The sequence below is a fragment of the Eublepharis macularius genome, chromosome 14 (assembly GCF_028583425.1).
Source record: "Eublepharis macularius isolate TG4126 chromosome 14, MPM_Emac_v1.0, whole genome shotgun sequence".
Taxonomy (NCBI): domain Eukaryota; kingdom Metazoa; phylum Chordata; class Lepidosauria; order Squamata; family Eublepharidae; genus Eublepharis; species Eublepharis macularius.
In genome coordinates, this window is record NC_072803.1 from 21,223,180 (window position 1) to 21,233,765 (window position 10,586).

The following is a 10,586-nucleotide window of genomic DNA, read 5'->3' on the forward strand; positions in this document are numbered from 1 at the left end:
TTTTGTGGTTAGAATAAAGTTACCTGTTGGTTTTGTACTTTCGGTATGGTCTTTTGTGCATGATAATACTGAACACCACCCCCTATGGGCCAAAGTGCCCTTTGGGTTATGCTATATGCCCTCAAACACAGGCCCATCATGATCTATAAAGAAGTTAAACCACACGAGAAATTCACCCCCAAAACATGCTGAGGAACGAAGTTATCTTCTTTGGGAAAGGTATAATACACAGGATTTACCACTCAGGAAAAAATTGTGATTTATGACCTGTTAATTTATTAGTACCCATGTCTTGTTGTACCTTCAGTTTTGTTCTAATTGCTCTATCCCTCTCTTCTCTTCTCTTCTCTTCTCTTCTCTTCTCTTCTCTTCTCTTCTCTTCTCTTCTCTTCTCTTCTCTTCTCTTCTCTTCTCTTCTGGTTGTTGCAGGTACTCAAGGTGGCAAACTCCACCTGAACAGCAAGGAGGAAAGATGCCACATGTATCACACCCAGCCTTCATTTTTAGGCTCTCAGACAAAATGACTACAGCAAAAAGTTGAATCGATAATCCATCTGATCCAAGCCTTCCCAAGATTTAAAACAATCCCCAGTGTTTATGGTGAATTTATGGTGGTCTATGTAGTGACTACATAGCTGCTAACATTCACAGATGAAAATAGTGACATTCCTGTACCTGCTTTATTATCAAACCAATGATCACTTCACAAGCTCCATTCCCTCTATTATATTCTGTTGTATTCATTTACTCTACAGTGACCCTCCCTGCATTTTTAAAAACAAACAGGGTGAAATTTCTTGTGATTAAAGATACACAAGAAAATCATAATTCTCCTGCACTGGCATCAACAGTTTGAAATGTAGCTCAGCAGATGCAGTGTGTGAAACAGCAGGCTGTGCGTTATGCTTAAGAGTTTGTGCATATGGCATTTACAGGCAGGTGCGCTCAAGATGAGAGGCATTCATCCACCTATTCAAATAATTGCTGGAGACCTTAAGGAGGAAGTGACGCTAAAGCAAATTACTCTCGCAAAGCAATAACAAGGCACCTTCCCAAAAGCAAACAGTGGGACAATAGTTAACAGGGGCTGGGGTGGGAAAGAGAAACAAAAAATAATAGAGACTCTCCTTGGTAAATGAGAAGAGTTCACATATGTGTGGATGTTGCTAGAGGTACTCATCTAACTCTGTGGTTCCCCCTGTGCCTATCAACATCACAAATGAATCTCCTCCTTTATCAAAGAGCTGAGTGGTTTAAGTAGTATTGGCAACAATCTTCCAATGAATTTCCTAAAAGGACCCTATGCTAACATTAAGCCAAAAATTAAAACCAGGCTTGGGGCCAAAACAACTTTCCCCCCTGCCTTAGGGCAAAGCCAAACCCTCCATATCATTACTCAGAGAGAAACAGCCAAGCCCAAATGGACTTCCATGCACACCCAGAGAGCCTTCTGGACTCTTGCTCTTATTGTACTATATTTGAACTGTTAGTGCCTTTTTCAAGGACAAAGGGCCGTGGAACCTTAAGTTGCGGCTGCCCCTGTGATCGCTTTAGCTGCTGTTCCCACTTGGCACTGAATTCCTCTGAGGGGCTGGAGGTGACCAGGCACTTTTGCTTTGTCCCGCTATCTATTATTTACATTCCAGCTTCTTGGCAGGGGATGGAGAAGGCATTCTTTTGCATGTAATGTAAAGCCAGAAATCTCAGACTTTTTATGTGTTGCTGGAAAATGAGTAATTTTTCACTTTCCATCACGTTTCTTTCTGGAGACAGTGGGCTTGCATCTCCAAATCAACACCTCTGGTATAAATGCTGCAGGAGACTGAAAAATATACAGGCTTCCTCCTCTTTTGTAAGTCATTCTTAGAACATTTACAAAGACACAAAATTTATTTTCCTTGCTTTTTTTATGCTCTGTATGCACCATTCTTGGATTCCATCAAGATAATGTCATTGTTCTTGAAGTAGCCAGAAAGAGGCAGTACGGGCTATGTGAGTTATTGCCCCTTTTCTTAAGAATACTTTGAATGGAGTACACAGCCAAGTTACCCATAAATGAAATTTGGTATGGCAGCTGGAAGAGGATTACGGTTGCAGAACCCCCAACTGGGGTTTTCATGGCAATAGACTAACAGAGGTGGTTTGCCATTGCCTGCCTCTGCAACCCTGGTCTTCTTTGGAGGTCTCCCATCCAATCACTAACCAAGGCTGGTCCTGCTTAGCTTCCAAGATTTGATGAGGTTGGCTTTATAATAACAATAACAATAACATTTGTTTTATATATCACCCTTCGGGACAACTTAATGTCCACTCATAGCAGTTTAGTGTGTATGTTTATTATTATCCCCACAACAATCATCATGTGAGGTAGGTGGGGCTGAGAGAGCTCCGAGAAGCTGTGACTGAGCCAAGGTCACCCAGCTGGCTACAAGTGGAGGAGTGGGGAATCAAACCCTGTTCTCCAGATTAGAGTCCTGCTGCTCTTAACCAAGCTGGCTTTGCCTGGGTTATCCAGGTCAGGGCAGATTAGTGTTAAGGTAGTAAGAAAGTGCTGGTACAATATGTTCCAGATTTAAGGGTAACTAAGGTATAGATAGGACTATAGATTTGGTTCGGTGGCTCTTGTGTTTTGTAATAAACTAGCTGAATTCTTTGCCCCGGGGGGGGGGGTCCAAGGTGTTTTCCCTGCCCTTCAAATACTAAGTAATAATCCATTATTTGAGTTCTGTTGCCTCTTTTCCTAGTGTATCACCTAAAATTAATCTCCAGCATCCTTAATACAAGTATCCTCTACTTCATCTAATCTTTGCTTTACAAGTGACCCATGTTTTCCAACTAGTTTTGAGGAGAAACATGATGAACTGCTGGCTTCCATATTCTTACGAGGAAAGTTACCATTTTATTGTTCTTCTGTCTCAGAAGACTTTGGTTAAATTTGAAACAGGGTTTGCATCTGGCATAATTTAATCTGATTAGATCCGTAAATCTATATTCCTACAAACTTATTTGTTTATACCCCACCTTTCTTCCCGCTGGTGACCCAAGGCAGCTTATATCATTCTCCTTTCCTACATTTTATCCCCACAGCAACCCTGTGAGGTAGGTTAAGCAGAGAGTGTGGACTGGCCCAAGGTCACTCAGCTAGCTTCCATGGCTTAGTGGGGATTTGAACTTGGTTCTCCCAGATCCTAGCCTGACACTCTAATCTTTACACTATGTTGGCTGCAGGTTAGGAGGAGCTTCTCCATCATGTTCTGAAACCTCTTTCTTTCTCTCTCTCTTTTGTAACAGAACATCCAGCCAGATGTTCAGAGTTCTGAGGGACCCAAAAGCTTGCTTACTATTCCATGGTGCTTTGGTTGGTCCTAATAAAATGGTATTATATTACTTTTGTTTGTGGAGTTTTTATACAGAAACAGCTGCCTGTGTTCTTTGTGCTGCTGATGTCATAGTGGACAATTGACTACTCCCTGTTCTCTAATATTTCACAGATGAAAATAGAGACAGTCCTATTTGCTTACGAAAGATCAATGCCCAACATACATGTCCTATGAGACGTTGCAGAAATCTCTGTTATGTTGCATGCTGCATTCATTTACTCTGAAATTTATTTAAAAAAAACATTTGTATCTCACCTTTCCAATCAGTTAGAGGCCTCAAGATGGCAAACAGTTAAAAAGGCATTAAAAATCAACTTTAAAAGCAATACATATATGCAAAAAAGAAACAAACAGGAAGGAGGGTCAATAAGGGATCACCAATAAAATGACTTCCAGAAGAAAATGATAGAAGGGGACAGATGAATCTCCTTGGGGAGGAAATTCCACAGCTGAGGGGTCACGACCAAGAAGGCCCTTTCTCAAGTTGCCACTGCCTAGCCTCAGATGATGGAGGCAGACAAAGCAACCCCCCCCCCCAATTACTGTAATGCTCAGGTATGTTCATATAAGAGTAGATGGTCCTTAAGGTATGCTGGTCCCAGGCCATATAAGGCTTTAAAGTTTGATCCCAGCAACCTGAACTGGGAATCCAATGTTCATGGAACAAATCTAAAGTGATAGGATTCCTATGACCCATTCCAGCCAGCTCACTTGCCAGGAATAGCCTGACTTCCACTTATTTAAATACCAAGACAATTTGCTTACAACTTTATTAGAAAAAGAAATTGTCTTCCAATGACCTCTTCCACATGACAATTTTGGTGGATTCCCCATTGTTGCTATGCTGAATTAGTAGCTGCAGCAGCAGTGGAGCTTCCACTAGGTAGGCTCCCCCCATTTTCCATGTCCCAGTCCCCCTTAGTAGCCACCCCCCCAATGACGGGGGCTTGGGTCAGACACAGCTCTTCCAGAGCGCTCTCAGCCTCACCTACCTTGCAAGGTGATTTTTGGAGGGATAATAATGACATACAGCTCTTCCAGAGTGCTCTCAGCCCTACCCACCTCGCAGGGTGATTGTTGGAGGGATAATAATGACATATTCCCACAACTAAACACCCTGTGAGGTGGGTGGGGCTGAGAGAGCTCCGAGAAGCTGCGACTGACCCAAGGTCACCCAACTGGCTTCACGCAGAGGCGTGGGGAATCAAACCCGGTTCTTCAGATTAGAGTTCCGTCGTTCTTAACCACTACACCAAACTGGATCTCCAGTTAGAGGTGGGTCTTTACACTGGTAAATACAGATGTTGCTGGTGGCTGGTTTTTTGGAAAAGAGGAAAGAAGCAGGCAGGAAAGAAAAAAGCACTTCCCCTCTCCTGCCATCACTGTTTTTCAGAGCATTTCAAAATCCATCCCATCTTGTTTGTAGTCTCTCATGCTGGACGGCAGCCCAGAGTTCAATGTGCCTTAATCCCAGAACTGTTTGTCTATCTGCACGCTTTCTTCCAGCTGTTTATTGTGTGTGTTTTTAAAAACTTCCTTTGAAATGAAAAAAAAAAAACCAGAAAAAACACTCTGGGAATTTGGGAGGGGTGAAATGTGTGGAGTGCCAAAAATGGGTAAAAATTATTTAAATTTCACGAGCCTCTGGGAAGACAAACATTTATTTATCTCTTTATTAAAACCTTTCTCTTCAAGTTTTAAAAGCCAATGCATAGGGGAAAAAACCCAAAATGATTTAGTATGCCATACCAATCTATTATTACTCAAACATGGCCTTGTGCTTATATCTGCACAGACATCTAATGCAACTAGACAAATACATGTTCAAACAATGCAGACATTAGCTTCAAAGCCAATTCCTTGTTTCAGCAACATAGTGGAGGGTGTTACTAAACTAGGACTTTTTTGCACAGGGGATGTTTGCTGCTTTTGGACCCATGCCTCTTCCAGTTTTCTTCCAAATTCTGGACACTTCCCCTTCAGATTTCAATGTGGCGTTTCAGGGATTCTCTTTTGAATTTTCTGCCTGCGCTTCAGAAGAGAACCCTTGAAACGCTGCACTGAAATCTGAAGGGGGAATTAAGCATCCACAATTTGGAAGAAAATCTGAAGAGGTATGGGACCAGAAGTGGCAAAATTCTCCTGTGCAATAAAGACCATGGAATGGAGAGCAATTTTGTCACATATCGCTACTGAAGTTATGGGTACTATCCAATAGGTGGTTGTGCTTCTTGAGTAACCACACAGCACAAAGCATTCAGTGTTTGAAGCTGCGCATTAGCTGTGGGATTGCATTTTCATGCCTATGAAATATTGCTGTTACTAAGAAATTACAATTTCTCAGCAACATATGCACAGCCAAGAAAAGAGACTTTTCCTTGAAAAAGTGACATCTTCGTATTTATTAAAAGCATAATACTCAATGTGAAGTTGCTATATCTAGAGATGGGGCTGCCAACCGTCCTGAAGAAAAATGACCTTCCTCATTAATTGGGGCTTAATGGGATGTTATTTACCAGATAACCTCCATACTGTGAAAGCTTCAGTTGCTCATTTCCACACATTAAGATTCTTAAGAGAGAAGATATTTTTTCTCTCAAACTGTAGTTAACCCTATTTGGAAGTGTTCCATAGTGATCCTGCTCTTCATCTTTGTTTTTGTCTGTTATATCTCAGTGGGCTTACAAGAAGTTCATATGTTGTTGTAGAGAAACAACATTTTGTTTGTGGAGTTAACTTTCTATGGGCTGCAGAGGGGAGGGGCCAGTTCTGGAGTAGAATGTGATTGGAGGGAGAGCGAGTCAGTTGGTGGAGGGGGTTGGAAGTTGACAGTTGGTGGCTGGAGAGTGGAGGGAGAGATGGCTCTGAGGGGAGATGTAGATCTAGTGTAACCCCAGGTATCAAAGGATGGGGCCTGCCCTACACTACATCTCATTAGGGCATGAGGGAGATAGAGTAGGGGTTTCTGTTTCTGTTTTATTGTTCCTTCCGTTCACTGTATATTTGCCTGTGTATAGTTAGAAGTTAAATAAATGAGTTTTGGAATTTATGAAGGAAGAAAGCTCTTCTGTTCCACATAGTCCCCCAACTGCTTGGGCCCACTAGCAGAGGAGGGAGGTTAGGAGACTGTCTCGCCTAACCAGGACCCCATACAGGGACAGTGGTGGCAGCAACGACCCGGAGACAGGAAAGGGAGACAGCCCCTTCAGGTGCCCGGCCAGAGGTGAAAAGGGAGGGGTAGACAGAGCGGGGTCTACCAGTGGGAGGAAAGGCCCCGTTTCGCCAGAGTTGTGATCATTACTAGATGGAAAAAGGGGTAAACAAAGTAGTAGGATAAATTGAAGATCAAACCGATATGCCCAGTAAGTGGCATGTGTGGAGCTCCCAGTAATTTTGAAACTCAGTTTTCAGGCATGGAGGGGCTGCACATGCCCAGCAGCTGAGTTTTTAAAAAATGTGTGTGAAGTTCTGGATACTCAACTCCCCGAGTCCGTCTAGTTTGGTTCAGAGTAGACAAGAAAGGGTAACCCAGTAAAATGCATAACTAGTAATTTCAGAGCTGCATAAGCCCATTTAAGATTTATCAGGCATAAAGGGAGTTTCTTTTCCAGCCTTGTTAGGTCAGAACTTTTCATATGTAGATAACATGTTTAGAGAACATGTGAGGGCAGAGAAAGGAGAAAAGTTACCTAATTTTTTGCACATCATCCATTTCCAATATTCTATCACTTTGTGACTGTTGTGATCACCTCTTTCTCAAGTTCTAAATGTTCACACTTTGGCACAGTCCTAATAAAGATTCTGTCCTAATAAAGTTAGCTCACAGGAATGTATTCCCACCAACGATTTCCAATGTTTTTAAAAGTTTCTGCACTTTGTTATGCCAAGTTGGGACTTGACCAGAAGTCTTTCCACTCTTGTATGGCAGTTGTTTCAAACCATTTCATTCAATGCATTCATCCTCCAGCTTTTTTTTGTTTCTTTGTTTCTATAAACTATTTTACATAACGTGCTTAGGGCTTTTGTTGGTTTTGGATTGCCTAAAACAAAGCTTTGTACATAGCAATAATATCTTGGCCTAGTCCTTCAAGAGGCCAGGCTCCACAGGACAGAGCTGCAGAGTTTAGCTAGCAAAGGAAAGGGTCACAGATCACCACTGCATTGCCTTCCTCTAGGTGCAGGTCATGTTGTGAAGCAGGGGGGAAGATTGGATGAGAATTCTTTCTCAGAAGAACTCATGAGGGGACTCTGTGTTTCATACTCCTCCTTCCACATTCACTGGGAAATTCAAAGCATCTTTAAATAGACAGCTTTTCTTTCTTTCTTTCTTTCTTTCTTTCTTTCTTTCTTTCTTTCTTTCTTTCTTTCTTTCTTTCTTTCTTTCTTTCTGAGAAAACATTGACTTATGTGTATGTGTCAGTGTAGTGTAGTGGTTAGTGCTGGACTAGGAGGATCTGAGAGACTCAGATTTAAACAGGGATTTTTTTCTGGGAAAAGAGGTGGTGGAACTCAGTGGGTTGCCCTCAGAGAAAATGGCCACATGGTCGGTGGCAATCTAAACTCCCCTCTGTCTGGAGATCGGGGGGCGGGGCCACCAGCCATGTGACCATTTTCAAGAGGTTCCAGAACTCTGTTCCACCGCGTTCCAGCTGAAAAAAAAGCCCTGGGTTTAAACCCACACTCTGCCACAGAAAACAGACCATTATGAGGATAAGATGGAGGAGAACAAATGAGGTCCCCAAAGGTATGGGATGTTTCCACACATGCCTAAGTTACCAAGAATGTTGGCATGTATCCTCTGACAGAACAACATTTTCATTTGTTGCAGAGGGCTAAAGAGTACCTCTGATATTCCTCCCTCCCACTACAGACTCTCACTTTGCCCTCCACGCTGTTCTGAGATTCCACTGATCACTATGGAAAAATTGGGGGGGGGGTGTCAGTGGGCTTCAGCATGAAAGGAAAGCAGGCAGAGCTCATTCCACAAAGTTCACAGAATGGATGCTGGGTGGATACATGCTGGTATGTTGGAATAAAGAACAAACAGTATATTAAATTCATTTTCAGACCCACAGTATGTGACAAAAATTAATCTTCCATTTAAAATTACAAAAAAAATCTCAAGTCTATAGGGAATTGAAAGATTTTTCCTACTTTATATCATTTTAGATGGAAACTTGTTTGGAAAAGATGCTTTAGCATAATGGCTCAGGGTTTTATTCTCATTCCCTTGGAGTGTGCCTTTTTCACTGCTGTTGCACAATGAATTGACATTTTCATCAAGCTAACCACTACAACCCCAAGACCTCTTTCAGTCTTGCTCTTACCTAGTTCAGAACCCTTTTAAAAACAGCCTATATTTAAAGTTAGGATTGTTTGTCCCAGTGTCCATCCCGTTCCACTTTCCAACAATGAACCTCATTTGCCATGTTGCTGCCCACTCATCCAATTTAGAGAGATCCTCCCAAAGTTCCTCACAATCCACCTTGTTTTTCACCATCCTGAATAGTTTTCGTCATTCCTTACACCTCCACCCCTCCTGGGTTTAAAAAGCAAAATGGTGTGTGTAGAAGATGGCCTGCTTGCTGTGCATCTCTGGACCTGGAGTCATACAACAGAGCAAACAACTTCCAGATTTTGTTTACCCATTCACCTTGATTGTCAGCCACATGGTGCAACTGAGAGGATGAAAAGGTGGAGACTGAGTCATTCCGAGTTGATGGGGAAGCTATCAGTGGCTGAAGGTGGATGGTTCTTTCTCCTCAAGGCTGAAGCGGAGGTTATATTGCTTTTTTCCTCTGCAGAGCAAAATAAGACACATGTAACAAACCCTGAGAGTTAATATTTTGTTTGTTTGTTTGTAGTCCACCCTTCTCACTGAGACTCAAGGCAGATTATGTCATGTGAGATTAGTACCATCAATATCAAGAACATTTCCATAAACAATGCCACAGGGTAAATAGATACAAATTCACAAAGTCATAGCATTAGCAGGAATCCAATACAACATAGTGGTGAAATTTATGGTTCCTAACTCATTAGTAGATCATCTGAGATCCCCTCCCTACAATATAGCCCTCCCATCTGAGTAAAAAGTCTTTTTGAATAATTTGGTTTTGCATCGTTTGTTGAAAGCCAGGAAAATGGGGGCTCTCTTGACCTCCTCAGGCAGGCTGTTCCACAGGGTAGGAGCCACCACCGAGAAAGCCCGCTTACGGGTTGCTGTTGATTTCGCCGATGTGCAGGGTGGCACCTGCAAGAGACCTTGTTCAGAGGAGTGAAGCTGCTGTGGAGGAGGCAGTCCCGTAGGTATGAAAACCATTTGACTATAACTGTGCAGATAAATCTTGTATTCTGCTTCTTGATTTGAGTAACAGAAATGTGTGTGGTATCTAACATGTTATTGTTTCCTAATAGCAGGGCGCAAGAGTTAATAACAAGGCATCCATTATGCCTGGCAGTTTCCACACAGCTCCTACCAGTGTGAATCAGCAAAATTCCATGGGCATCTGCCCAGTTACTGAATAGGAAAGCAATGAAAGTAACAGGGATTGACAGTTCCTTCCAACCCCCATATCATGGTTCCTTCTCACACTGGTTAGCTCACAACGTCTCATATTGGTTGCCTTGGTAACTTAGGTTGAAGTAATTCAACTATTCCAGAAAGGTTCTGCTAGGTAATCAGTTCTGTCCTGTAATCAGCTGTCCTGTTTAAAGAAACTGCAGCTACTGAGCACAGAGAGCAAGGGTGCCATGTTTCCATCATCTCTTTGCAAGAGTGGCAGAATGGGGAGGCACTCAATGGTAGGCAGGATTCCTCCAAAAAGAGTTTTGCTTGGCTGCCATGTTACTTCGGTACGTACTTGTTGCTTGGCTTGTGTTTCATGTCCACAGCTCTCATGGTTTTCTGCCCAGTGTCTTGGCATCTGTGAAGCTCTAACTCTGGCACCACCTTTTCCTGTGGTATGATTCTGTCATGTGATGGTGATGTTATGTGAGTTCCTGTCAGAGATGCTTGTAGTTCTGCTGCCACCTGGGGGCTAAAGGTGGGTCCCACATCTGGAAAGGCTAAAAACTCTGGTTTAAGGACATCACGATCTGAGTCCAGTAGCACCTTAAAGACCAACAGGATTTTCAGGATATAAACTTTTGAGAGTCAAAGCTCCCTTCATCAGATACTTGTTTATCTATGGCTTAAGTATATGT

The 10,586-nt window shown here is 42.5% G+C and overlaps 1 long non-coding RNA gene across 1 annotated transcript; it reads right to left on the minus strand.

The window, feature by feature from the left end:
* Positions 1–283: 283 nt before the first annotated feature.
* LOC129342116 (uncharacterized) lies at positions 284–10,325 on the minus strand. The gene is made up of 3 exons (XR_008598201.1): positions 10,244–10,325; positions 9,034–9,178; positions 284–452 (listed from the first exon to the last, which is right to left on the minus strand). It is a non-coding gene; the product is annotated as an uncharacterized LOC129342116 (long non-coding RNA).
* Positions 10,326–10,586: the final 261 nt, after the last annotated feature.